Source organism: Otolemur garnettii, unplaced genomic scaffold (assembly GCF_000181295.1).
Source record: "Otolemur garnettii isolate 467f Iridium unplaced genomic scaffold, OtoGar3 scaffold00023, whole genome shotgun sequence".
In the NCBI taxonomy this organism is placed as follows: Eukaryota; Metazoa; Chordata; class Mammalia; order Primates; family Galagidae; genus Otolemur; species Otolemur garnettii.
Genome location: NW_003852418.1, coordinates 17,285,848 through 17,311,368, shown reverse-complemented (window position 1 = coordinate 17,311,368; position 25,521 = coordinate 17,285,848). Strand labels below are relative to the sequence as shown.

At 49.5% G+C, this 25,521-nt stretch overlaps 1 protein-coding gene across 1 annotated transcript in view; it reads left to right on the top strand.

Annotated features, from left to right (window-relative positions):
• The window catches only part of BMP7 (bone morphogenetic protein 7), a 77,994-nt gene that overhangs the window by 36,614 nt on the left and 15,859 nt on the right, over window positions 1-25,521 (top strand). The gene's annotated exons all lie outside the window — the stretch shown is intronic.

Here is a 25,521-nt window from a genome sequence, read left to right as displayed (position 1 = left end):
GGGAACAAGAGGGGCAGTGGATAGACAAGCTGATCTCTGTGAGTGGTCAGGTAAGATGACGTGTGATGGGCGGACATTAGAGGGGAGGGTCTTGCTCACTGATGGCCTCAATGAATTGGGAATGGTTGAATGACAAAGTGGACCTGGCAACAGGGGGTAGGGGGGAGAGCGTCTCAGGGAAACTGCCAGAGCTCCAGGGCTAGGGTGGGGTATAGGGTTGTAGGGAGGATGGAAGGCAGGCCACGTGGGGTAAGCAGGTCACTCCTTTCTTAGGACAAAACAGTTGTCTTGGTGTAGAGCGGTTGTGTCCTGCCATGGCCTGTGGATGACTGTGAATGCAGCCCAACACAAAATCATAAACTCACTTAAAACATCATGAGATTTGTATTGTGTCATTTTTTGGTGGAATTCGATTGCATGGTTCTTGAGCATGTAGACAACAATGTCATGTTGCAATGTCATGTAAAATAAGCGTGCGGTATTTGTACACATATGTGGCTTCAGTCTTACGGAGGTGCTCAGCTTCCTATGTGTTATTATCCAAGTTCAGAGGGTCGAATTAACACCGTCAGATGTTCCATGTGCTCGTGGTGACTTGGTGAGGCAGTGACTATCAATAATATTTCAACCTACCATAGCCACATGAGGTGTTTAATGTTATTTAAGAGTCAGGGGAGTTCTTATTTGAAGATGAAGGTAATTCCACACCTCGGTGGTACCTCACATGTTGCCCACCATACTTCACAATCAGCCCTTTGCCTCATCTTGTATCAGTAGCTGAGATGTGGAAGGGCCCAAACTTCTCTTTTCCTGTCACTTAATTTTTAGAACAAAAATAAATACAGTCCCTTATGTAGTATTATTATTTTTTAATTCCAGCATTGCTTCTACAATGTCTCAAAAGAAAACACAAACCCCCCCCCCCAAAAGAAAAATGATGGACAAAGGAAAATTGTTCAGGGAAAAGTAGACAGACGGAGCACTTTTTTGCCAAGGCAGAGAGTAAGAGACTCTGCTTAATTTGTTGGGAATTTGTGCAAGTGTTCAAAGACTATAATCTGAAAAGGCATTATATGCAAAAACACGGTGCCCAATTCAATGCACGTGAAGGACTGCGTCGTGAGGAGAAAAGAGCAGAACCGAAAAAAGTCTGTCTTCTCAAAAACTGTTTTTAAAAACTTTTAAAAGCTAAAATGTATAAAGATTCCCTTGTAAAAGCTAGCTATCTGGTAGCATGTTTAATAGCAAAAAAAATCAAAACCATTTACTGATGGTGAGTTTCAAGCAATGTATATGGAAAGTGTGGTAGATATAATTTGCCTTGAAAGAAGGAAGGCTATTTCTAAAGTCAGTCTGTCTCACCGGATGACAGCCAGGTGAAATGAAGAAATTGGAAAAGCAATAAAAAGGAGTTTGGGGGGTAAAGCTGCTAACTTAAAATGGTATGCTTTGCTGAAAAGCTTCTGCCTAGCTGAGAGCACAACAGCTGGAGCTTGCAGACAACCTTCAGACTGGGAAAAGATACCGGCATGTTATGAATCTGATAAAGGGTCGATAACTAGAATCTGTAGAAAACTCAAGTTAATCAACAAAAGAGGAGCAAACAGTCTCATCCATCACGGGTCAGAGACACGAACAGAACCTTCTCTGAGGAAGACAGATAAGTGGCTAACAAACCTAAAAAATGTTATTGTCCCTGATCATCAGAGAAATGCAAATTAAAACCACCTTGAGATATCGCCTAACCCGGGTGAGAATAGCCCACATCACAAAGTTGAAAAGCTGCAGGTGCTGGCATGGAGGCGGAAAGAAGGGATCACTTTTACATGGTTGGTGGGATTGCAAACTAAAGCAGCCTCTTTGGCAAGAAGTATGGAGAATCCTTAATGAACTTAAAATAGGACTTTCATTTGATCCCACCACCCCGTTACTAGGCATCTACCCAGAAGAAAAAAACATGGTTTTATTGTAAGGACATTCCGACTAGATTGTTTATCACAGCTCAGGAACAATCACCAAGATGGGAAACGCCCTAAATGCCCATCAACCTAGGACTGGATTAATAAACCGTGGTGTATGTATCCTGGAGACTACTATGTAGCCATCAAAAAGATGGGGACTTTACATCTTTTGTATTAACCTGGATGGAGTTGAGACACATTCTCCTTAGTGAAGTATCACAAGAGTGGAAAACCAAATGTCCGATATACTCAGATGAAGCCAGTAGACGATCTAATACATGGTCACGCAAGAGGAAAGTTCAATTCAAGTTGAGGGGAGAGAGAGAGGGGGAGGGGAATTGGTGTGCTCCTACTAAGAATAAAAACATGTAAAATTGAAAGTTTATGCTCGGAGGTGGATGACAGCACTGATGCTACAAATACGGCTCAACTTGCCACTTGTTAGCTACTGATGGTGAGTATAATGTCATTGAAGAAATGGCTTTGTTAGTGCCATTAAAAGACACAACTAAATCAGGAGGTTTGTACAGAGCAGTGAAAAATAAGCGAAAGTGATTTTTTTGTGCATTGTCGATATATCTGTTATAATTCTTGATGGAGCCTCTCATAAAAGAAATAGAAGACAATGCGGGTGCTGCCCCAAACTCATGTCTGATGCACGGTATATCAAAAAAATTATGCACCAAAGCTTTGGAACAGGCAACATCGTGCAAATCGTCATGAAGACTGTGAATTGCCTAAGGGACAAGGGATTGAATCGTTGCCAATTCCAGGAATTTTTTAAAAGCATTGATGCTGACTGTGGCGACATCATTAACTTTTCGGAAGTGAGAGGGCTAAGTCGAGGCCAAATGCTGAAAAGATTTTACGATGTATGACATGCTATCACGTCCTTCACGGTATCAAAAACCAAATATGTGCCAGAACGTGATGACACAAACTGACTTAGAGATTTTGGCTGACTATGAGATGAAACATAGACGCGTCTCTAAGGCGAAAACCAATTTAGCAATACAATGTTTCAAACCCTAACAGCATTCCAAACAAAACTATGGAAGCTCAAATTAAGGCAAACCATTTTAAACGTTTGGAAACGTCGGCTAAACATAGTCCTGAGAACAGCAGAAAATATGCACCCTAGCTTTTCAATTTGATACAAGAATTTGACATCTAATTTCAAGATTTCTGGGAAAACAATATTTTGGTGCATTTGCAACTCCGTTTTCAGTTGACATAAATAACGTTACCTGCCAATTTTCATATGGAATGCATAGAGCTGTAGTCTGACATCCAGCTGAAAGAAAAATGTGATCGTGTCTCTTGACTGGGCTTTGCTAGGTCCTGCGAATACCCCTCACTTCACAATCAAACCTTTTTCATGCCATCACTTTTTGGTAGCGCCTGCATTTGTGAGCAACCATTTTCAAGAGTGAAGCACATGAAGAGTAGAATTAGAACCAGAATTCTGATGAGCACGTTGAGAACTCACTGACAATTGCAGCTACTTCCATTAAACCAGGTGTTGATGCATTAGTTTCTCAAATACAATGTCAAATTCCTGCTAGTTTTATGCGACTCACTTTTATTTTTATAATAAAAAAAATCAAAAAGCCAAAGACGTTTTATTACTTAGATATGTACATTTTCTATATTAGTGATTGCAAGCTGAGGACCTTTTCGATCGTTTTTTGGGTTTTTGTTTGTTTGTGATAGGGGGTCGCCCTCAGTAGAGTGCCAGGGCGTCACAGCTCACAGCAACCTCAAACTTTCTGTTGCCTCAGCCTCCCAAGTAGCTGGGACAACAGGCACCCGCCACAACACCTGACTATTTTTGCTGTTGTTGTCATTGTCATTTAGCAGGCCTGGGCCAGGTTTGAACCCGCCAGCCCCCATGTATGTGGCCGGCACCCTAACCGCTGAGCTACGGGCACCAAGCCAGTGTTTAACAGTTTTAAAAGACTCTCTGAACGGGCTGCTGCATAATTGGGATTATTACGTGAGAATTTTTTTGCTTATCTGTGGTGGCAGATATCAGGAAAAATATGCACAGACCTTATTTATTTTTTCTTTTGTTCATCAGCTTCTGTTCGTGTTTGTGTATTTAATGTGTGGCCCAGGACAACTCTTTTTCCAGTGTGGCCCAGAGAAGGAAAAATGTTGGACCCTTCTGGGTAGAGGCTCTTGTCTGGGTTCCCAACTGGCTCCGGCAGCTCCTCAGCTTTCTGCTGTGTCATCCTGCAGAACTGTGGGCACTTGGTCCTGTCACCGTGTGGGGCACATACTGAGCCATGTGTTTGGAAGAGGGTGGCGTTAGAGGCATCCTCAGCCCCCTGGCAGGTCGCTTACGGGAAGCAACTTGGGCTTGGGGTGCCCATTCTGGTGCTGGGGTCCTGCTCCTGGGTCCCTCTGGCTTGCTAGGAGAGTAAGTTCCTGCTCAGCAAATATTTGAGCGCCTGCTGTGTGCTGTGCATGGGGCCATTAATGCCCTCTGGGAGCTCACCGGGAGCAGAGGCCATGGTGTGGCAGGTGGAGAGCATTAATTAAATAGGGAAGACAGGCAGCGGGAGGGGAGGAAAGGGCTGCTCTCTTTAGATTTCCAGTTTTTCTTTCTGTGCTTGAAAGAGGAAGCCCCCATTCTTCAAAAGTCAAAAGGGTAATGTGTAAAAAATACATCATTTTTCTCCTGGGCTGGTTGTTTTGTTTTTGAATCTAGAACCAAGACGATATTGTATAATTCCCCAGCTGGGAAGAACCAGCTCTTAAAAGGATAGATTGAAATCCTATCACCAGGTTCCAGCGAGGCCCTGGGAAAGCATAACTCCTCGGAGCCTCAGTTTCTTCTTCTATAAAATGGGGATAATAATTGGATCTCCCCTGCCCCCTGGTTGTGGTGAGGATGCAGGGAGGTAAACATGCTTAGAACAGTGTCTGGTACACAGTAAGCGCTCTGTAAATGTCCTCTGATGCCAGTATCATCATCATGGCAGAAGTGGAGAGACCGTCTTGGGAGAGGGGAGAGCTCTGCCTTGTGACTGATGGCCACCTTCCCAGGTACTTTGTGCTAAGCCACTTCATTCTATAGCCTCTGGTGGAGACCAGGCTGGAGATCGGAATGCTCTTTGAAGCCTGTTGGGGAGGGGATGGGACCTCCTTTGTGTGGGCTCCCCTAGCCTGAGCCTAGAAGAGCCTGCTCCGTCCCTGCCCCTGCTGTGCAGCGTCCCTGCTCTGAGGGACCCATGGCCTCCCCACCGCCGGCTGCCCAGCTGTGCAGGGCTGGGACATCTGGCTCTCTGGCGAGCTCTACCCGAGCTCCAGGAAAGCCCTGGGGGTGCCGGGGATTAGCCGGCTTTGGGTCGGCCTCAGCCTCTCTCCCCTGCGGGAGTCACTTTCCACCGAGCCCTCTTGATCTCTCAGAATCCAGATTAAATTCCGATAATGAGCCAGGCTGGAGGCCTTCCACAGCCCGAAGCGCGGCCCCAGACAGCTGGAAGGACATGCTGGAGCCGCCCTTGGCGGACTGTGGAGCAAGTGGGGCTAAGAGGCAGGTCTGTGGATGGTGGCTGGCTCCAGATGCCTTGCCGGAAGCATGGGGGTGGCTAAAGGACTGGAGCCCCATCCTCATCTTCTGTATCCTGTGCCCAAGGCAAGCCCAGCTGGGCCAGGCTTCCGGAGCTGCACCCGCTCCAGCTGCAGGTGCAGGCATTTGGGGTGCATCACGCTAGTAACCTGTTCCGTTCATGAAGCTGGGACCCGGCTCTTCCACTCTAGTCTTCCCCCTGCTATCCCTTCATGCTGCATGTCCCAGGCTTGTCCCCCACCACAGTGTCACTGCATCTGGAGGGGATGAGACCTGGCTGTGCTTTGAGAAGCCCTGGGAGGCCGAGGCCAGCCAGGGCAGCAGAATCAGCTCCAAGGGAGTCAGCCGCCACCAAGGTCGAGATGATGTCGACAGCTGGATGAAAAATGTCCCTGGGTCTATCTCAGGGACTTTGGCTGCCAGGAGGGTGACCTCAGAGTGGTCTCCAGGGCCAAGCTTTGGATCAGCCACAGCCTGAGTCACTCAGAGGAAGAGGGAGCTCTCCCCACCACGTGGGCACCTTGGCAGAGGAGGCTGAGGCTTGGCTCCCTGACTCCCAAAAGCTCTCATCAGGGGCTTTTGGGTGAGGGTGTCTGTAACCACAGCCTGGTCAGTGGCCCTCCCCCACTGAGGAGGTGTTGACGGTCCCTCCCTAGCCAGTGCCCCCAGCCCTCCGGGGCCTGTGGGTCCTCCCCCTCCTTTTTTTTTGAGGCAGAGTCTCACTCTGTCACCCTGGGTACAGTGCAGTGGTGTTAGCCTAGCTAACAGCAACCTCAGCCCAAGAGACTGAGCCTCCCGAGTAGCTAGGATTACAGGCACCCTCCACAATGCTTGGCTAGTTTTTCTGTTTTTAGTAGAGACTGTGTGTCATTCTTGTTAGGCTGGTCTTGAACTCCTGAGCTCAAGTGATCCACCAGCTTCATCCTCCCAGAGTGCTGGGATTATAGGCATGAGCCACCCTGCCCAGCCATAGGCTCCTGTCTTCACTGCTGGTTAAGGACCCTTCCTGCAGGGCATACTGACCCAGCCTGCTGCCTTCCTAGCAGCTCAGCTCAACTCTGCTCCAGCCCTACTCCCCGAGGCTCAGGTCAAAATGCAGATTTGATGCAGCATCTGGGTGGGAGGCCCTGGGTTCTTGCATTTCTGACGAGTTCTGGGGGTGCGCCCTGGTGCTTTTGGTTCACAGACTTGAGCAGGTACACAGGGCTAGGTGTGGAAAAAGGAAGCCTGGGAGCCGTCCCTACACCTCAGGGTGGCTTCAGGATGTCAGGTCATGGGCCCTTGCCCCATCCTCTCCTGGAGACTTGGGGGGCAGCGGTGATAACACCACGTGCAGGTGTAGAGCCTGGCAGCAGGACTCTGGGCAGGTCTGGATCTGACGTCAGCCACCGTGAGCATGTTTGGGCAGAGGGACATGGTCACGTGTCAGAGCACGTCCCCCCTCCTGAGGTCGAGGCTTCTCATTACTTGGCACTTACTGTTTGTGACTACGTACCGGGTACTTCTCTGTTATGTGCCTTGGAAATGATCCCATGAAGACTTGTCACCCCATTTTATAGGTCTAGAGACTGGCTCAGAGACAGTAAGTGACTTATCTGAGAGCACACAGCTAGGAAGTGGTGGAGCCTGGACTCAAACCCGGGTCCCTGAATTCATGGTAGTACCTCGGCGCTTCTCACCGTGCCAATTTCCTCACCTGCGGCTCACCTGAGCCAGCTGATGGGTCCTGAGCAGTGGGTCTTCAGCTTGGCTGTGCACTATAGTCAGCTGGGGGCTTTTAAATCACCTGATACATGAGGGTTGAGCCAGCATGGGTGTGATGCCCTGCGTGCCAGGGCTGTGAGCAGGTGGCTGAGATCTCTTCTTTCTTTTCTGTGAGCTGCTTTCCATACTTAGGAGATGGAAGAGGGGAGATTTCTCCTGGCGAGGGACCATGTTCCCCTTGGCTTAGTCTCTCGGAGAACACTGTTTTCTTTCCTACAGGACTGAGCCCAAAGTGTGGTTCAGACCATGATTATCGGTCTCAAGGGCACCGAAAAGGACTGGTTGAGGGTGGAGATCCCTTTGGACACTCTGGCTCCGGAAGCTTCCAGAGTCTCCTCGCTGCTCCTGAAGGCCTACGTGCCTGGTTCCACGTCTCCTGGCTTCCACCCCTCTCCACTACACCTCAGCCTCAGGGCGTGAGCTCTGGTTTCGGGCTGCCTTCTCAGGATGTGCTGGTTCAGCTTCCTGAGTAGCCTTTTCAGAGGGCAAGTAGTGGGCAGCTGACCTCCAGGGAACCGCTAGGATGTCCTGGGAGGTCAGAGGAGAGGAGCCTTGGTCAGGGACGCCCAGGCACTTCTCCTCCCAGCCTCTTTCTCTGGACCCCTTCCAAATCCCAGCCTGGAGCTGCTTGAGCAGGAGTGAGCGGCCCTTATTGCCTCTTGGGTCCCTTCATGGAAAGAAATCTGCCTTTAGCACCCTCCACATCCCAGGCAGAGAGGGCAGCCACCATGTCCAGTCCAGTTGTGCTGGACACAGAGCTAGCATGTTCTACTCAGCATCCCAGGGACACATGCCTGCTGGCTTCCTGTCCTGTGGTCTGAGGCCATCTGGGGGCCCGGTGGGCTTTTTAATCTTTGTGTTTTTTATTTCCTTCTGTAATTCATCCCAAGCCTGGCTTTGCGGGGATAGTATGGGTGGTGGTCAGGGAATCTGGTGATGGATTCCATCTGTTGAGATCTTGTGATGGTCCCTTGGTGCTTAGCAGGTGGCACACATTTGCTCTGATTGTAGGTGTTAGGTCACCTGGGGCCAAGCTAAGCAAAGTCCCCAGGAGGGGGTCAATCCTGCTCCTCTTGGGGACCCACCTTGTGTTTTGTTGGGTTTGGCCAAATTCACAGCACAGTCTATGAGCTTCTTCTACTCCGTGATGCTTCTCCGTGCTGGGACGAGTGATGGCCACCTTTGGTCTGTGATGACAGAGCTGATGTGTGTAGTCCCCCATGGAAGTGCTCTCCCGCACCCCACTTTACAGATGGGGAAACTGCAGCACAGTCCTCGACTGGGGATGGAGGAAGAGAGGCTCACATCTTTCCTGGTCATATATAGTTTCCTTCTTTGACTGGTGGACACAGTTTCCTTTTTCCTCATGGCAATCCTATGAATTGGAGAGTGGTGGGGAAAATTGTATTTTCCACCTAAGAACACTCAGGCCGGGAAGACAGAATGACCCACCCAACCTGTCCTAGCAGGGTTGCCTGGCTAGGTAGTAAAGACTGTAGGCTTTCGAGACACATGGAGTTGCCTCCTGTTCCACCACTTGGAAGTCACACGAACTTGGGCAGTTTGCAGGCCCTCACCACCCCTCAGGCTGCACATGAAAGGTCAGCAGCAAATGGGCTCCCGGAGGGCCAGGGTGCTAACTGTTTTTCTCACAGTCTTATCCACTGTGCCTAGAGCCTGGCGAATTCTAGGCTGTCAGTAAGATATCAGGTGCACAAAAGGAATGCCCTGGAGTCTGTGGGTATCCCAAAGTCACAGACTGTGCCATATGTCCTGCTGGCCCAAGTCCGTGTACAGCAGATACCTGTTGGATGAGCTAGGAGCGGCCAGCATCTTTGTCCTTGGGCTGGTCCATTCCAGCAACCGTTCCAGCGTGCTCTCTCTTCCAGAACTGAAACCCGAGAACGCTTTGCCTGCAGTCTTCCTTCAGCATCTGAGCCCAATTTCCAAAAAGTGAAAATTGCCTGCAATTATGATACTTTTCGATCCTCTGAAAGTTTCCTTGCGATGATTATAATTATGTTATTTAGAGCTGTGTGCCAGTGAGCGCCCAAGGGTAGGCTGGCTCTTGTTTGCAAACAGGGAAAACACCCGCGTGGGCACCTTGGCCCTGGGCTCCTCCTGGCAGGGAGCATCTTGGAGAACGTGCTTTACTGCAGGGGAGACTCTCGGTAGAATTCCAAAAGCACTTGGTGCTTGGACCTGGGCCTGCTCGCCTATAGGAGCTTGTTTTTCCAAATGTATTAACATCTGTGTTTCAAATCAGGACCTGTAATTGCTTTAGCCTTTTTTGGCAGGAGACAAAGAGAATTAATATTTTTCAATTTGGTCATAAGCAGTCATCTGTAGCTGGAAAGAAAAGTGCCTGCTCAAATATGAACTCTAAGTAAGGGTGGGCGTGCGAGCTGACCAGGAGATAAAGTTTTGAATAAGGCGACCACGGGGAATGTGACCTCCTGACTTCAGGTCCCGAGTAGGTATCTGGGTAAATGCTCAGAGTCCTTCCTTTTGGACCTTCTGTTAGTCCTGTTTCTTCTTTTTCTTTGGCAATGCCCATCGTGTCATTCCAAGCTGGAGAAGAAGAACTGACACCTGGCTTGTGTTCTTGGGCGCTAACCCCCCAGAGGGACTGAGGCATTGCTAAAGGATCCGGGAACTCCTTCCTGCCCAACCTGGGTTTCACCTGGGTCTCAGGACAGTGTCAGGAACTGGAGGCAGCTGCTGCTGACTGAGGGACGCTGCCACTGAGTGACAACTGTTGACCCCTGGTTTCAGGCTGGGTTTATCTGAAACTGAGCCAGAGACAAGGCTTGTGTGGCTGTGAAAGTGAATGATCAGAAAATGTTTCTGGGAAAGGCCTGTAGGCACGTGAGATAGTGGAACCCCAAAGGGAGGGGACCAGGTAAGGGGGTAGTGCCGTACAGAGTCCCCAAAGGGAGCCGTGGATTTACTCCTGCACGGGGTCCTGGAGACAAAGTCACACCCTCACCCCCCTCAGGTCAAGGGGGCTGAAGTATTTATAGCTTGCCCTTTAAGGTTTCCCAGCCTTGGCACTGTCGGCTTTGGAGTCTGGATCCTTCTCAGTGGTGGAGGCCACCCTATGGATTAGAGGGAGGTTAGCAGCTTCCCTGGCTTCTACCCGCCAGGTGCCAGGAGCCCCTTCCTGAGCTCAGGCATGAAACTAAAAATGCCTCGAGTTTTGTCAGCATCCCCTGGGGGGCAGAGTGGCCACTGAGTGAGAAGCACAGGGTGGAGGAGAGGATGCCAGACCCAGGGATGTCCACTCTGGTGGAGGGCCCGGGAGCCTCGGTGTCCAGGTGGAAGGATCCTGAAATTCTGCATTTAGGGACACTCCAGGTGATGTTTCCAGGGCTGGCCTCACTTGGAGTAGGACGCTCCTTACTGACTCCCGTTCTTCCCACCTTCCTGTTCATCTCGCTCACTGCTGCCTGCCCTGCGACACCGCCCAGCTCCAGCTGTACAGCTAGCTGTCCACAGGCACCTGTCGGGGTATAGTGCCCAAGCCCCACTGTGGTCAGCACCATCCAGGAACACGTAAAGAGAAAAACACCGACGCCCATGTCTAACCCCAGCTGGTCTGGTATAAGGGTTACTAATGTTTAGAGACAAGCTTCCAGGACTGGCCACATAACTTTCAAGGCTCAGTGCAAAATAAACACAGGGCCCCTTGTTAAAAATGTAGGAAGGACTTCAAGATGGCAAGAGCAGAGCATTAGAACACACAGAAGCACAGAGTCCTTCCTTGTGTGGGACCGTTTGTCCGGGAAACGCGCCCGAGAAGCCAGCCCTGTGAGTCCCCTGGGTGTGGGTGTCTATTGACACCTATGTGGTTCTGGACACCTCTCATCCATGCCTAGAAATTTCAGCCCTTAGTACAGGAGTAGACGGTACTTACTGACTCCTGTTCTTCCCACCTTCCTGTGACACTGCCTGGCTCCATCTATGCGGCTAATTGTTTACAGGCACCTATGTGGAGCCATAGTGCCCAAGCCCCACTGTGGTCAGCTTGCAGCTTGCAGGCCCAGCCTCATTTCCAGTTGTCTCCTGGGCACACAGACACACGGAAACACACACAGACTGTGCATATACACTGAGATACAGACACATCCCCTGGAATTAACATCTTACATTAGTATGGAACATTTGCTATAATTAGTGACCCAATCTGCATTCTTAGTAACTAAAGTCCTTTTCTCAGGTTCCCTTTGTTGGTACCTTACTGTCCTTCTGTTTAGGGTCCCAGCCAGGGCACCCATGCCATTTAGTCCTGGTGTCTCCTGAGGCTGCTCTACCAGTGTGTTTTATTTCTTCAGCCCTCCTTGTTTCTGATGACCTTGACCGTCAACCAGCTCTTGATGGGGAACTGATATGCTCTCTTCTCTCACTATCGATCTCTTGGTTTATGTCAGCCAAATTGTGCACTTATAAACTTGTAAAACTCAACCCCCTGCCTGTGGTCTCACTGTCTTCTGAACTTGGACAGCAGGCAACCACAGTCCTAGGTCCCTAGAGTCCGTACAACCTTCGAGCTTTCAGCCATCGAGCCCCGGTGCCCTACACAGCACCCCCTCCCATGGCTTTGCTTCGTGAATGGAAACTAGATTAGAAGAGCGTTTTTAAGGGGTAAGATCTTTTTTCCTTCTCTGCTCCAGGGCCAAGTTAAAGGACTCTTTACAGCTGACACTTGGAGTTCCAAAGGGGCCTTCTCTCCCCAGTGTGTTGTGGGTTAGGGATTTGCTCGGCCTTCTGCTTTGAGGCTGGGCCCACAGGTGGAAGAGGGTGTGTGTGGGTGGTTTGGGAATCAGGTCTGCAAAAGTGACTGAAATTAGAGCCAGGAGCCTCCTGGGACACCAGTAATGGTCAAGGAAGGGAAACTGGGGTTCTCTGTGCCAGGCTTCTCCAGCCATCCCTGCTTGGGGGCCTTCTACCCGCAGGTGTGGCACATGCTGGGGCTCGGGGAGCATCCCAGGGATGAGTTGCTAGAAGAAACTGTGAGACCCATAATCTTGCTGCTGGACCCCCAGCTTCCACATCAGCACTGGTGTTGAGCCTTTGCTCTCTGCAGGCACCACCTCCATAGGTCGTCTTGGTGGGGGTCCCTGCCATGAGCCTGGGAAGCAGGCTGGCCACCCAGGCTGGATGACTCCCACCATATTGACCTCTCCAGCTGTAACTTGGGACAGGGCCTCCGCCCCTCCTAGAGGAATGGCCCAGTTGAGCCATAGACCCCAGTGCTTGCCCTTTGCACCCACCTTTCCATCTGTGGGGACTCTGCCCTGGGGCTGCCTTAGACCTGCTGGGGAGTCAAGGCCCATTGGAACAGCCCTCTGTCATTGGTGGGTGAGAGTTCAGGTAAATCCCCTGGCCTCCTTGCCCACAGGCCCCCCCAAGAGCATAGCCCCCCAGAGGTCTCCTGGGCATGAGCCCCAGAGCCACTGTGTCCCATCTGGCTGATCGCCAAGCCTGCCTCACTGGCCCACCCCCTCCAGTTCACCCCTCAAACTAATTGCATTCATGTCCTTGACCCAGGGGCCACTTTGAGGGCTTACTTTGAAGCAGCCAGCAAGCGTCCACTCATTTCCTCAGCCTTCCCTCTTCCTAGCCCTGCTCTGGTTTGGGGATGCTGCCATCCGAAGCCTTAGACACTTATTCTGGACAGAAGGGCCCTGTTCTCTTAGATTTTGTGACCTGGCATCTGTTTTTGAAACTCTTGCATTTGTTAATGGTGTGGCTCACTTCTGTCTGTGAACTCCACTGTTAAGTTCATTTCCTTTCCCCTTTGTCTGTCTGCTTCACTCCACTTTTCCGTCTCTGGGCTTGGAATCCTAAAACAGCCTGTGGTTCTTAAAAAAAAAAAAAAAAGAGTTGGAAACATGATCCATCATGAAAACTGTGTTTGTGTTGTTTGTTCCTTGAGTGTGTGTGAAAGAGGCTGAATTTACCTCGTTCTATTTTGGTCTGGAGCTGGAGGATGGAGGAAATGGGGCGACCAGGGCAAGTCTAGAAAGATGAGTCTCCTGGTCCTGGCTGCCGGCCCACCTCCACGGTGCCAGATGTGGGCAGCTGCCCGTCCATGCAGGATTTTCCCCAGAGCTGTGTCAGAGGCTCCGCAGTGCCTCCCATGAGGCCTGGTTTTTCTGGGGGGACTCCCAGAGTTCTGGATGTTTCCCCATAAATCCATCTGATCTGTGTGTCAGAATCAACAGTAACTCATCTCCTGTTCCTGGGTTTCCGTGTGGGTCACATAGAGGTTGAATGGAATGACAGGACCTTCAGTTTTCCAGAAATTCTGAGGCTTAAACCCTGGAATCTTAACCAAAGGGGAATAAGAGTTAGGTCCAAAAGTAAATTGGAGATTCGCTTTCTTCCTTGTGGCTGTTTTCTGCCTACCTGAGTCCTCTTGTTTTTTGCTGAGTATTGGGGAACGAAGTGCCCTGTAGAGGTGGTGGGGACAGGGCAAGCCCTTACCATCTGGCAGGTTCCAGCTGGGGTCAGTATGGGGTAAGTGGACAGCCACTTAATTCCATAGCCAGGCCTGGGGAAACAGAGTGTGTAGAGGTGCCCAGGGTGTGATAAGGTCAACCACAGTGAGACCAGGTAGATGGGTGCCCATGACCTGGGAGATAAGGCCCCAGGGAACAGGGAGGTAGAGAGCCATCTCTGGAGGTACCTGAGTAATCTGAAAAACTATAAACTTAATAAAAGTGAAATAGAAAACCTCCCTGACTGGTGGGAATACTCAGAAGACAGCAGCACATCCTCTCGACGTGTTGTGAAGACCAGCTGTGTGCTGGGTGACAGGCTGTGAAGCGTGGGGCAAAATAGGGCTGGATCTTGCTGACAGGGAGCTGGAAATCCAGTGGGGAAGAAGGAAAACCCAAAGCATTGTGCAAACAAACTTAAACTACAGCCCGGGTGCCCAGAGAGGAGGGCCCGGAGGGTGTCCGACGTGGCTGTGCCATTAGGGCACCCGTCGGGAGACACTGCCTTGGGAAGTCAAGGATGGGCAGATGTGATGGAGATTAAAAGGTAAGGAATAGTGGTGGTGGCAGTGGGAAAAGTGAGTGCAAAGACCCGTGGTGGGCTAGAGTCTGGCACGGACGAGAAATGGGGCTGGGGCAGGAGGAGAGTATGGAGGAATGGCTGGGCCACCTGGACCTCCAAGGAGGGGTGACTAAAGCCCCCGGCTGCCCATCTGGAATCGCAGCACTTCCTTTCTCGCCCCAGTTTCCCTGTTTGGACCATCAGTTACACAGTCTTCCTTATTGTGGGGTTCACTAGGGAGTTTGGCTTTTTATGCTAAGGGCTAATAAAGGGCTTAAGGCAGGGTAGCTCCTCTTTCAAGCAGCTGGGGCAGGGGAAGGGAGGGCCAGGAAGGGTGGAGCTGGGACCTTGAGGTTTTCCAGTCAGCTCTCCCTGCGCTCACAGCATGATGAGCTCCAGGCCAGCTCCAGTTGCCACCTGCACGCACACCTGGCTTTCTCTAACCCTGTCTCTCACCTGTGGGGTGGACAATGGCACCTTCAGTTTAAGTATCGGAGGACTCAGCAGGCTCACTTGTGGGAGGGCTGGGCCAGACTGTTACTTCTTGAGTTAGGGTCTGAACATTGCAGCTGTGGTCTTGGTTTAGGGTGGGGCTGTTAGTTCGCATAACCAGGGGTCCTCAAACCTTTTAAACAGGGGGCCAATTCACTGTCCCTCAGACCGTTGGAGGGCTGGACTGCGGGCCCCGGGATGATTCGGCTGCTAAGCAGGATAGGCAGTGGCAGCAAAAACACCTGGCAGTCCTTTGGATATATACCTAGAAGAGGAATTGCCAGATCACACATATTTATGATCTATGTATGAATGACTTAATAAAAATAAATAAATAAATAAATAAAAACACACACACAAAAATAAACACCTGGTGGGCTGGATAAATGTCCTAGGCGGGCCTCATGTGGCCCGTAGTTTGAGGACATCTGACATAGACATTGAGGCCTGTTGCAGCCACCTAGGAGCCCAGAGCCTGTCTTGATGGGGCATCTTGACTCCGTTATCCCACCGAGTCCATGTTCAGAACCATCCTCACTGTTAACCCAATTTTACAAACAAAAGAATTGGAAGGACCTGCCCAAGGTCACTCTACTGGGATTTGACTCCAGCTTTCCCCACCCGAAAGCCTTGTGTCATAATTCCTACATCCATGACCACCCAAAGTGTGACCCCAGGATCCCCTGGGGACTTCATTGCAAAGAGGGTCCTGGGCTTCCCCCAGACATCCTGGTCATCTCTGCTGGCAAGTGCATCTATGAGGGAGTTTTCCATTTTTGACTATAATCCTCTTCAGTCAGGACCCCCGAGTCCTCACACAGACACAAATTTGAGAGCTCTTTCCCACACTCCGCTGCCAGAGAGTCTTTGCAGCAGGACTTCTCAGAGCCTTTACAGAGCTAATGTACCTCATGAACTCTCTACAGAGCAATGTATCACATGATGCTTCCCAGCCTCACTTAACTACAGGGCTTTTGTGGGTTTTGACTCTCTCATTTTCCTCTTCTAGATAGCCTAAGATGCAGTTTCTGCAGGTCACTATGAAGGTTTTGAGATGGTTTGTGTTATGGCCCATCATTTTACTTTCACCAAACCCAGCCGACGGAGTCCTTTCTGATTCACCTGTGCAAGTTTCGGCTTGTTCCGCTTATCCTTGTTGCCGGGAAGGCTTCATTTCTTTCCATCAGTGCAGATTTTAGGTTTCTTGATTTTTATGTATCTCAAAACTTTGGTAATGACTCTAAACCCTTTGTCTGGCAAACAGGGAGACTGAGGCCCAGAACCTGCTAGCTGCTGACTTTCTTCTTTCTGTCTCTGACCACACAGCCCCCATGGGCACTGGGCAGGAGTGTTCCTGACCCGTGAATGCACGGGTGGGTGGGCTCTCTTTGCGGTCAGCTGGCCCTGCCCAGCAACAGACAGACGGTCCTGGGGAGGCGGGGGGGGGGGGAGGCCGTGGGTGGCCTCCCAAGCGCATCTGAGGAAGGAGGACACTGGGCTTCTTTGTGTATGTTTCCACCTTTCTCCCAAATGACTTAATTTCAGTCTTCCTGGATATGCACAGTCTTAAAATGTATTTTTTAAAAAAGCCTTGGACCTTGCTGACTTCATCTTCCCATCTAGGGGATGCCATAGCCTGTTCGGGAGATTCAGTAGGAAAGTAGGGCTTTCCCTGTCTCTGGGGTGGGGAAGCCAGGGCCTAGGCCGGTGCTCCAGGCCTGGAGGTCAAGAGAGGCTCCCCTTGAGCCCAAGAGCTGGTGGCCAGGTGGGGCCAAATTCTTCCTTGGGCTCCTTTGATCTCCTTCCCAGGCTTCCCCACAGGATGGAGTCTGCCGCTGGTCCGACTCCAGGTGCGTGGTGGGTCGCTGCTTCCCAGCTGACTCCTCCTCAGGGACCACATGCCTGCTGTCCCTCCATGACATCATATTAGCCTGGGAGCACGCTGCTGGCTGCCTGCTCGCAGGCTCTGGCCCGCTCCCCTGTGCACTGTCTTCTGAGGAATGTTCTTGTGGCCCGGCAGCACTTTATAACACCCAGGGCTTCATATGGTCCAGCCTCACAGTTTTCTAAAGAACAGTAGGATGAGCTGGGCAAGGGTCAGAGGAGGAGTGGGGCTGCGATTGGTAAGGCAGATTATCCCCACCCCTGCTCACAACCCTCCCGGGCTTCACAGCTCTCAGGACTTGCCTTCCTAGGGCAATGCTCCCTGCAGATTCTGGCCGCTGTGCACCTGCACCCCTCCTTACTCATCTCATCACACTTCCCACACTCTGTTACCTCTGCTGGGAACGCTTATCCCTGCTCGCTTAGAGAGGCTCCAGAGGGATTTCCTCCCTGCCTACCTCCAGGCCCCAAGTCCAGTCCTTTACTTTTTGTCTTGATCATCAGAGGACTTTTCTCTTCTTTATGCCACTAAATTCGGGTTTTAATTACCCTCCTTGTGCCGTGCTCTCCACCTCCAGGCTTAGAACTCCCAAGTCTGGCTGCCACTGCTTCGCCAGCTCCTGGTAGAAGAGGTATCCTGGTATGGATTTCAGGAGTGATGCTGGATCAGCTCCTCTTAGCTGCTGTAACAAGTGACCACTAAATTAGTGGCTTCAGAAGACACAGATTTATTCTCTTTCCACTTTGGAGGCCTGAAGTCTGAAGTGGGTTTTACGAGGCCAAAATCAAGGCATCGTCAGTACTGAGTCTTCTCTGGAGACTCTGGGGACGGAGACTCTGGGGACAGTCTATATCTTGCCTTTTCCAGCTTCTTGAAGCTGCCACGCTCTTTGGCCGGTTGCCCCGGGGCAGTCACCTCCCCGACCTCTGCTTTTATTGTCACATCTTCTCTGGCCTCCTTCCTCCCTCTTTTCCTTGGAAGGACCCTTATGTTTACTCTGCCCACCAAGATAACCCAGGATAGTCCCTATCTCTTAAGTCTCCAACTGACATCGTGTCTGCAAAAAGTCCCTCTGGCCGGGTGTAATGGCCTCCTCCTGGGTCTGTGGCTCAGCCTCCAGACATCTTTGAAGGGGACGTTATTCTGCCTGCCCGCATAGTCTGAAGTTTGTTTTCCTTTCCTTGATGGTGGGGCCACTTGACACTGGTGTGACCACACCCTCTTCTGCCCCGGCCCAGCCTAGGGGCAGGGATGGTTCCTGTCTGGATGCTGATGGCCGATGGGGAGGGAAGAGTGGGTACTCTCTGCACTCCTCTATCCCCTGGTTCTCTCATCTGTTACGTGGGGGTTGAGAGTGTGCCTGCCTCACTGGAGGAGGCGGATGAGGTAGGAGAATGCCACTGGGCCCCAGCTGCACAGTAGGTGCCCAGGGCATGGCATTGGGATGCTCAGGCTCTGGACAGCCCTGGATGGTTCCAAACGTAGCCCCAACAAACCCTGACTTGTGCCTGCTCCCTAGTGGGCTATGGCTGAGGGTCTCTGGGAGAAGTCAGGCTGGTTGTCAGGCTCTGCTGGCGAGAACTTTTCTCATCACAATCACGCTAAATCACAGCCCAGAACTGGATCCTAAGCTCCTTCAGCCATCAGCAGCCTATGTGAAAACAGAAACTCTCTGAGCTGAAAATCAAAATGCCTGGGGTGTATTGCCAGGGTCCTGTTTGGCTCTCAAGATCCTGGATGGCTGGATCCAGGGGTAGGAGGTCAAAAGAGGCATCTTCCCCCTGACCCTGACACTGGGTCCCGAGACAGGAAGCGGCTGTTGCAGGGAACCAGGCAGAGGTGCAGCGTGACCCAGTTGGCATCTGCGTTTCCAGCGGCAGCTCCTCCCGCCTGGAGTCAGAAAAACCTCAGACTTCCCAAGTCTGCCCTGTTTCTTGGTGGAGCCAGTTTCAGGGCTGTCTTCCCCAAGCTTTAAGCGGTAACAGTTTTTCTGAGGCTCAGGGGAGCCACATCCTGCATCCTACATGGGAATCCTACTCTACTGGGAATAACCTCTAAATAGCCTCTAGGTAGCCAGAGAGGAAAAAAAAATGACTTTCCACCTTCCCACGTTTGAGATTTTAAAATACCCACTTTTCCACTGTGGTAGGACTTTCTGGGGAAGGTGGGCTTAGGGCCCCTAGAGGGGCTGCATTTCTCCTGCCCCTCCCTCTGAGATTAGATTTCAGCTGCCTGCTGCATCCATGTCCCTGAGAAGTGCCGTAAGCCCTGGCAACACACTTTATCCCCAGTCTGGTGGTTAAATATTAACACCTCTCAGCACCTTGGGGTCACCAGCGGTTCACGCCTTACAGAGGGGGGCTTTGGTTGCAGGAGGGAAGACATTGACCTTCAGAGTCTCACCGCTGTTTCTGTAATCAGAAGCAGCATGAGAACGTGGAAAGAACATCAAGCCTACAGTCAAAAGACCTGTGACCTGTACCCTTGTCTCTGCTGCCTCTCTAGGAACTCAGAGCAGCTGGCAGAACGCTCCGCAGCTGTGGGAGGGGCTGTGCGTCTTGCCTGCCACCTCGCCCAGGTGTGTCCTGCCCGTTTAGAAGGGATGGAAATATGTTGCCCCATCCAGATGTAGCTTTTTCCAGAAATAGGGTGTGCTTGCTAATTGAGACACTATTGACAGGCGTGTGTTAGCTTGTAAAAGGGAACAGCAGCCTTCTGTGGGGATCGTCTCTGAGACTCTGAAGTACGTGCAGATAAACCCTACAGCAATCGTTAGCATAAAGGCACGGTTCGTATAGTTGGGGTTCATACAATACACTCTTCTAAAGTGCACACAACCCAGCGGCTTTTAGTTCATTTGGAGTTGTGCAACCAGCCCACTGTGTCATGACCACATCGGTAGTGATTTTTTTTTTTTTGCAGTTTGTGGCTGGGGCTGGGTTTGAACCCACCACCTCCGGCATATGGGGCCGACGCCCCACTCTTTTGAGCCACAGGCGCCGCCCATCGGTAGTGATTTTGAACTGGTGTACCGTGGTACACTGGCTTGCCATGAGAGGATCTTAGGTGTGCTGCAAAAATTTTTAAAGATTATTAATCAAATTATTTTCAAAAGAAGTTCAAAGCACAGTATATATATTCCCCTTTTAAACTCTTTTTTTGCTCTGTGTATGTTTAAGGATAAGTTCAAGTGTGCCCGGAGATTAAAAAAAAAAAAAAGGTTGAAAAACTTTGCCATCAGGAAACTCCATACCCGTTAGCAGCTGCTCGAGTTTTCCCTCCCTCTCTAGCTGTTGGAAAACCCTGATCTACTTTCTGTCTTGAGGGATTTGCCTCTTCTGGGTGTTGGGATCTTAAGTTTATATGATCTTTCACGTCTCACTCCTTTTACTCGTGTGACGATTGCAGGGTTCATCTGGGCTATTGAGTGATCAGCACTTCATTCCTCTCAATGGGCAAATAATATTCCGTTGTATGAATTTTCCCTCTTTCATTTATTCATCCAGCAGTTGATGGACATCGGGTCTGTTTCCACTTTGGGTGTTAGGACGATTGCTGCTGTGAACGCTGTGCGGATGATTTTGTGAGGGTGTATATTTTCTTTCCTGTGGGTAGTAGACTTGCTACTTTATATTTCACTTTTGGAGGTTCCAGTTTCTCCACATCCTTGCCCTCAACCCTGGTCATGGTCAGGGTTCTTAGCTCTGGCCATTCTACTGGGTGTGAAGTGCCGTCTTGTGGTTTTGATTCGCATTTTCCTAATAGCCAGTGAAGGGTCTTTTTAGATGTTCTCTCTTTACTCACACATCTTCTTTAGAGAAATGTCTATTCAAATTCACCTTCTCCATTTTTATCAGTGGCACGCCAGCTTTACCACGTGAATTCCAGACTTCGGTACAAGCAGGAATTATCTGTTTATAATTTGGTGCATTGCAATATAAAACCCTGTGGGGTGTGCGGATGGGAAAAGCCTTTTTAAAATTCTTATTTTGGTTTCTTTTGGGCAGCCCAACTTTTCCATTTCTTTTTGCACTGATTTTAGCATTTTGTATTTTCCCAGAAATTTACACACTACGCATTCTGTTTTTTAACAGCTTTTTCCTTTATTCTGTATTTCTACCTTGGCAGCATGTTAGATTTATATGGTCCCTGAAGCAACCGCGTAGGGCTCTGTTGCCTTGGATGTGCCCTGTGGTTTACCATTTCCCAGTGGTAGATGGTTAGTTTTTAGTTTTTCTGTTGTAAACAATGTGACTTTTGTTTTGGGTCATCTGTCTCCGAAACTAACCACCCACGCGTAGTGGCATAAAGTAACAAATCATTTTATTGCTCAGGAATTTGGGCAGGGCTTGGCTGGGCGGTTCTTCTACACTCTGTATTGTCTGTTGTGGTCACTGATGAACGCTGGAGCTTGTTCTTTCTCTTTCCCTCTCTTTATGGACTCTCATCCTTACTGCGTCTGTCTCCCTCCTCTCGGCGTGGACACTCTCTTCAGCACAGTAGTCGGATTTCTTGATTTTAGCTTTTTAGAGAGGAAGAATAGAAACTTCTAAGCCTCTTAAGTCCCAGCCTTAGACCTGACAGGGACTTTCTTCCTCTTGGTCCTACTGGTCACAACTGGTCTCTGGGTCAGTCCAGGCATCAGAGATGGGGAACAGACTCCACAGCTTTATGAGAGAACAGCAAGCAGATACAGCGATAGGTGGAATTGTTGGTAGCAATATTTGCAGTAAATCTACCACTACTGTGAAGATCCTTATACACTTCTCTGGTGAATTTTGGAGTCTAAGGTGAACATTTTTGAATAGATATGTAGTCTGTTAACTGGAGGATCTCAAGCTCGTCACATAATCTCGGGGGCCAAGACACATAAGGTCTGTTCCCATCTTAGAATTCCTGAAGTTTAGCAGGGAATAGATACCAACACTGACATAGTTTGTCATAACTATAGGTATTGCCCAGAGAGCCCCAGGAGTTGTTGCCAGGTGAGTCATAACTTGGTTGTCCCCAGTCACTGAAAAAAAAAATAGCATTATCCCCATTACACAGAAGAGTAAACTGAGGCTCAGGAATTAGCTGGCTTGATCATCTTGCCTTCCCCATCCCCCACTGCCTGGGTGTCATCCCCCTCTACGATTTTCTCTGCCCTATACAATGTCATGACAATATGCACCAGACAGGATTTGACAACTTCCTGTGTCTCTCCTGTCCCCTGGTGAGTTAAGGAGCTGACAAGGGTTTAGGTGCTCAAGTTCTTGGGACAGGTTTCTTGTGTTGTAGTCTGGTTCTGCCACATATAAAACCAGTCAACGTGGACATTGTCTTCACCTCACTGATCTTCACTTTACTCATCTGTAAAGTGGGAATAATCATCCTTGCAAGATATAGGACAGGTGGGGAGATTTGGGAAACCAATACTCGGGAGGGGCCCAGCTGGGGTAAAGGTCAAAAAATGCACTTAGGTTCCTTGAGGCCCTGCACTCTGAGCCTTTCCCACCTGGGCTGGGTCAGGGAGGCCAGTGTGTTCAAGGTAAATAAAAATGTCACAAAGGAATCATTCAGGGCTCTCCCGGTTGTAAGAACCAGTGTTCTTTTACGATGCTCCAGGTGGTAGCTAGAAATTCCCACTTTCCCAGCTGCTGAGTAATTCCTTCCTTGTCCTTTTCACGAGGTCTTGGGATGTCCAACGGACAGCAAAGCCCGTGCTGACATCTCACACTCTACCCGTCTCAACAAGGCTCCCCTCTCTTGCTGCCTTCAGATGAAGGTTTGGGTCTTCTAAGCGTGCCTGGAACAAACTGAAAACTGTGACTTGAGGGAGGGGAGCTGAGTGGATCACACTGATTCACTATGAGTCAACCCTGGCCTGTAACATCTGGCCCTCAGTGTCATGGCCTGCAACGAGAGAATGTTTAGCATGGCTTGGCAAGGCTTTCTCTGTTCAAAGGCTTAATTCTGTTCCCCCAGTTACCATTCATTGTTTTACCATCCATGAGGAACTGTCCAGATAGCTGGTCACATTTTCCTGCAAAGAACAGTTTTCCAGCAATATCACCACCTGGGCGTGTGACTTCTGTGCTATGGTATAAGATGTTTCCTACAGGGACCTGGGGAGGCTGATTCAGTAGGAGACACTGTTTTGGTCTGGAGTGGTGTTTCATCTCTCATCTGTTAATTGTGGAGAACAGCTAACTGGTTCCTTGACAACCTTGGTAGCATTCCAGAGCCAGGACAGTCATCAAGGCAAATTAGAGATGAAGACAGCAGGAAATTCTTGTTTGCAAGCTTAAAATCTGTATGGACATCCCCCAAGTCAGGCTGAAATCACCTCTAAAATAGTGTGGGGAGGAAGAAGAAGTAAATGAATCATGAAAAGTTGTCTCATTATTTTAATTTGGTTTAGACATGAAAGTCAAACTTAGGGTCTTCGAAATCCTATGTGGCTCTAAAAAGACTTCCTTACTTCTGTAATCTCTGTGTTTTAAAGATGGGAGTAAGTTTTTTACACATTATGAGGGATTCTGGTTTTTCGGGCTGGGAGACGATGTATTGCCTTATATCCTGGCAATGAATTTTTGGTTGTAAGATCAGAAGTCATGTGGCATTCACACGTGCAGCATAATTATCTTAGCCCATTTATGATGCTATAACAAAATACCTGAGACTGGGCAGTTTATCAATCATGGAAATGTGTTTCTCACGGTTCTGGAGGCTGGGAAGTCCATGCTCAAGGTGCTGGCAGAGTTCGTGTCTGGTGAAGGCTGTTCTCGTACCTTGTTGCTGTGTCCTCAAGGAGTGGAAGGTAGAAGGGCCAAAAGGGCCCAACCTTCTCCCTTAAGCCCTTTTATAAAGACACTAATCCATCCCTGATGGCCTAATTACCTCCTAAAGGTCCCACCTCTTAATACTGTTACGTTGAGGATTGAGTTTCAACATGAGTTTTGGAAGGAGCGCAAATACTCACAGCATAGCAATACTATAATTAAGCGTTTTCTGAATCAGGTTCTGGGAGTTGTTGAGTATTACTAGAAAGTGGGGTTTCTGGGGGTGACCCCTGCCACCCTCTGTGGTCCTGGTGATACTGTCCATCCCTGTGAAGTGCCCGCGCTCATGTGGCCAGGAGCAGGCATGTGATTTGACTGCCCTGACAAGATTTCCTGGCCTCAGACTTTTGGTTGGAAAGAAGCAAAGAAGGGGAAACAGCTCAGATTTGTTCCTTCTTTGATGTGCTTAGTGCAACAGCCCCGCACCCACACACCTGCCCCAGTTCCTGTCTCTCTCAGCCTGGTTCTTCCTCCCTGTGCTGGCTTCTCTGAGTGACCTGTTAATCCCCTTGTTATTTTATTTCATTTCAAAATGAATTTGAGAAACCAGCTAACGCTACAGATTTAGGTCTTGCTTGTCTTCCCTGAGCCCTGTACGTATTGATGTGTCTGACGGATGTCTCGTGTAGCATGTGTAACGCAGCAGAATTATAATTTGGCAGACCTCCGCAGCCGAGGTCTCCAGACCAGCCAGGAAAGATAAATGGGGATGGTTGTGTCACTAGTTTCAGTTGGGAGCATTGGGGACTGGGCCAACTAGAGCCAGGTGCCTCCTCTAAAGGGGCTTCTGTTGCTTCGCGCCTGCTGATGGCTCATTGAGTTATGTGCCAGCAAGTCTGATTTGTCAAAGACTCTGAAATGCTGACAGCTATGCCTGAGCACAGTAACGTCCAGGAAAACCGTCTCCATGTGTCAATGCGAGCTTGGGGTTGTCGGTAGCCTGGTTGGGTTCCAGTCCTGCCTGGACAGTAGTGGTGTAATCCTGGGCAAACAACGCCACGTTTCTGGGCCTTGGTTTTGAGTTCTGCACAATGATGCATGTAATATCATCCACCTCAGAGAGTTGTAAGGACGCAGTGATGCCGGTGAAGCATTTCAGCCTAGAGCCTGGCACAGAGTAAGCGCTCACTAAACAGTTGATATGTCTGCCATCTATGTGTGAGCAGAGAAAATTCACCTTCGATCTCAGGAAAATTAGGTATCTCTAGTATGATGAAGACTCTCAGTGGCTTGGGGAAGGAGCCAGTGTGATGGTGTTTATTGTTACAGCCCAGCACCTGGCATAACATAGGGGTTCAGATATTTTAATTGACTGTTGAAGGGACTGAAGTATCAAAACTTTGAATCTTTATCATTGAAGGTGCACAAGAGATGCTACAAAGACCTTATATGCCAGAATTCTATTTTCAGAATGTAAAGATTTATCTATCCACACACTCATTCATCCATCCACCTTCCCGCCCACTCCTAGACATCTATCTACTCATCCACTCACCCAGCCATCCACTCACCCACCCATCCAACCATCCTCTCTCCACTACAACAGTGGTTTTCAATCCTTTTTATCTCATGGCTCACTTGAACCTATAAACTTCCACGGCACACTTAAATTATGTCAATAAAAAAAAACAAGAGTTAAAAAAAAGAGTATATTTACTGTGCTTTGAACTTCTTTTGAAAATAATTTAATTAATTTTTGTGGCACACCTAAGATCCTGTCATCGCACACCGGTGAAATTGAAAGTCACTGCCCTACGAGGTTAATTCTGGCGTTATCCATTTTGCTACTTCAAGGTTAATTCTGCTACGTCAAAAGGTGAGGAAGAGAGGATGAAAGGATGTCCTCTATTAATAACATCAGTCCAGGAATTCACATTCTGATGCTTGGTAGGCTCATGAAGTTGCCACTTTGGTGTTCAGTTACCTGGGCTCAAATCCGACTTGGGAAGTTCC